At 46.2% G+C, this 2970-nt stretch overlaps 1 long non-coding RNA gene across 1 annotated transcript; it reads right to left on the minus strand.

The window, feature by feature from the left end:
• Nucleotides 1-880: 880 nt before the first annotated feature.
• On the minus strand, nt 881-2928 carry LOC106943269 (uncharacterized). Its single transcript, XR_001423878.1, has 2 exons — nt 2643-2928; nt 881-1441 (listed from the first exon to the last, which is right to left on the minus strand). It is a non-coding gene; the product is annotated as an uncharacterized LOC106943269 (long non-coding RNA).
• Between the last annotated feature and the right edge of the window lie 42 nt (nt 2929-2970).

Genomic DNA, 2970 nt, shown 5'->3' on the forward strand with positions numbered 1-2970 from the left:
TGACTGATCTTTCCTCAATAAATCCTCTGGTTTTTAATTAACTTCCCCTCTAACAGCGGTTTTTCATCACCTCTCTCTCATTAGAACACAATGTGAAAACGTTAGCTGCTAAGCTAACAATCAGCGGTTATTTCAGGCCAATTAAGCTACATAGGAAATATTTTCCGGTTGTTTAGAAACGAATTTCTGGCTGCAAAGTAATTCTGATCTTTCATCCTTACCTGTGGAAGGTGATGCCAGTGAATCCAGTTTGTTTCGTAAAAGGATTGAAACACAGAACAGGACTAAAGGAGCTCCGATCCCTGCTGCCACATACAAGATGGCGGCCGCTGTTACGTAGGACTCAGCGCTCCATGAGGGGTCTACTATTGATGTCTATGTCTAAAATGTTTAAAATGTTCTGAAATTGTCTCAGAATGATTTCCGTTAATTATTTAATGTTCTGTTTGAGACATGGACCGGTTCAGTTCTGACCCGTAGAACATCACTTTGGTCCTGACTGGATCCATTTAATGGAACAACATGGCAGCCAAAGTGTTCTGAAAAAAAAAAAACTGTTAGGTTTCAAAACCATCATAATCACTTGCTGCTGGACTGAGCATCCAACCTTCATCCATCCACCATCAGTGTTTCTGGTACCTTCTAGAAATATACCAAGGCCTTGGTACAGTTCTAGTTTCAAAGGATTTTGAACCACCTTGTTGTTAAAATGTGCGTAAAAAGTCAAACTGCCTTGCTAAGATCAGGTTGAGCAGGAAAAGGTTTAACCTGGACTTTAATATTTTCTCTTGAAAATAAAAGTCCAACTCTGATGAAGAACTCAGGAGATCCTGAGTTCTTCATCAAGTCGACCAATAACTGGAACACAAAAAAATCTTTAAAATTAAACTGTTTTATTTTTTAATCTTCTTTCCGTCCCTAATCAGGTTGTCTCCATCAGACTATGTTCATGTCCCCAGAAGAGGACGTGGGACGTCGAAGCGCCTGCAGACAGAGCCCAGGGCAGAGCAGCATCTTGTCTTGATGTGAGGTTTCATCATCCCACTTTCTCCTGCAGAATCATTAAACTTTCATCTCCGGGACGAAACGTCACATTGTTTGAGAGACCAACCGTCCTCTGAGGACTGCGCCAAGGCTGAGACGTTTCATGAAGACCGCTTCCTGTGAGGAATGAAGGCACAAACCGGAGAACAGGCAAAACATCCTCATTAAGGAGATAGTCACTGTCTGCCCGTGTCCTCACAAATGACCTCACAAATGTCCTGGAAATAAAACATCTAGCCACACCACAGAAATGTCTTCAGATTGTAGAAATGTCCTCATAAATGTCCTGTGTCCCTCCTGTCAGCCAATGAAGATGGTGTTGGTTCTGGTATTTGTGGACCTGGACCATAAATCAGGACGTCCATCAGGACGCCGTCAGCTGGCGAGGACGGATGATCTGCAAAAAAACAACAGATCACATGACGCGCTGCAGCAGCTGCTGGACAGATTATCCTGTCCCTGCTGGACAGAAAGATGAGGACAATGTCCAGCTGCTGGAAAACAATGCAGCCCCCCGCTCGTCCCCGTCCTGCACTGTGGCAGCTATGGGAGGAATGGAGGACACTCTGAGTCCTGCAGCTGCTGGTGTCTCTGACCCGGTTCACCAGAACCCAGCACAGACGATGGAGACATCAGGGAGGGACAGGAAGCAGAGGACAGGAAGGACATGCAGAGACAAAGGTAGTAAACATGTAAGTCTTTAGCAAGAACCCTGGACCCGGGGGGTTAAAGGTCACCCCCAGGATAAACAGCCATTTTGGCCAGGTGTCCCAGTAGCTCCCAGTTTAGACCACAGAGGAATCCCAGCTGCTGCAGGTTGGACCCTCTTCTGGATCGGAACCGACCTGAGGTCCAGAACTGACCCGGTACCTGATCAGAACTGACTGAGCTCTGCCCGCCCCGACACTGTTACCCGACACACCGTCACACCACATCAAGCTGCTCCGGTGGCGCCGCAGCCTCGGACCATGGCCCAGTCCCCCATCTGTCACACCGGTCAGGCTACCAGGCTATCAGGCTACCAGGCTATCAGGCTACCAGGCTATCAAGCTACCAGGCTATCAGGCTACCAGGCTATCAAGCTACAAGGCTATCAGGCTACCAGGCTATCAGGCTACCAGGCTATCAAGCTACAAGGCTATCAGGCTACCAGACTATCAGGCTACCAGGCTATCAAGCTACAAGGCTATCAGGCTACCAGACTATCAGGCTACCAGGCTATCAGGCTACAAGTCTATCAGGCTATCTGGGTCCCACCTCGCCCTCTGACCAGGGGGATGAAGTGTTTTCCCCAAGTGAAAAGGCAGACAGAGAGAGGGAATCAAACCGTCAACTGTCTGATTGAGGGATGAACACCAACCACCATCCACCCGACCCGATGGCGCTTATTGTTCTGGGCCATAAGTCTGACGCGGCAGAACCACAGGTGGAATCTATCGGGTCGGTTCTGGACATATTCAAGCTTCTCCAGGTGAGTTTGGGTCGACCAGAAGAACTTCAGGGTGGCTGACACACAGAGCAGAGTAGAAAAGAATAGAATAGAATGGAACGTTCTTGGCCGTACAGACCCGCAAGAACAGTTGAAAGTCCGTTCTTACCGAGTTCACAAGGAAGCAGTTCGTTAGTTCACCAATTGGAACAGGCGTTCTTGATGAGGTCATCACTCAGTTTCCGTGATTTTCAATAAACTGTCCAATTTAACACAGGAATTACTTTAACATTTATAACTGGGACAAATGTTAACAGATATCAAATACACATAAAAATTCCTTCGACTCTAAAACGATAAATGATATTCATGAATCACATTATCAACAATTTGTGAATACAGTAAAACACTTAGCACGCTGTAGGTAAATATTATTTAATTTGGTTAAGAATAATTATTGCACCATCAATAAATGACTAATAAATGTTCCTATTGCC

This window comes from Poecilia latipinna, unplaced genomic scaffold (assembly GCF_001443285.1).
Source record: "Poecilia latipinna isolate Pla-1442-1.1 unplaced genomic scaffold, P_latipinna-1.0 Scaffold5068, whole genome shotgun sequence".
Classification (NCBI taxonomy): domain Eukaryota; kingdom Metazoa; phylum Chordata; class Actinopteri; order Cyprinodontiformes; family Poeciliidae; genus Poecilia; species Poecilia latipinna.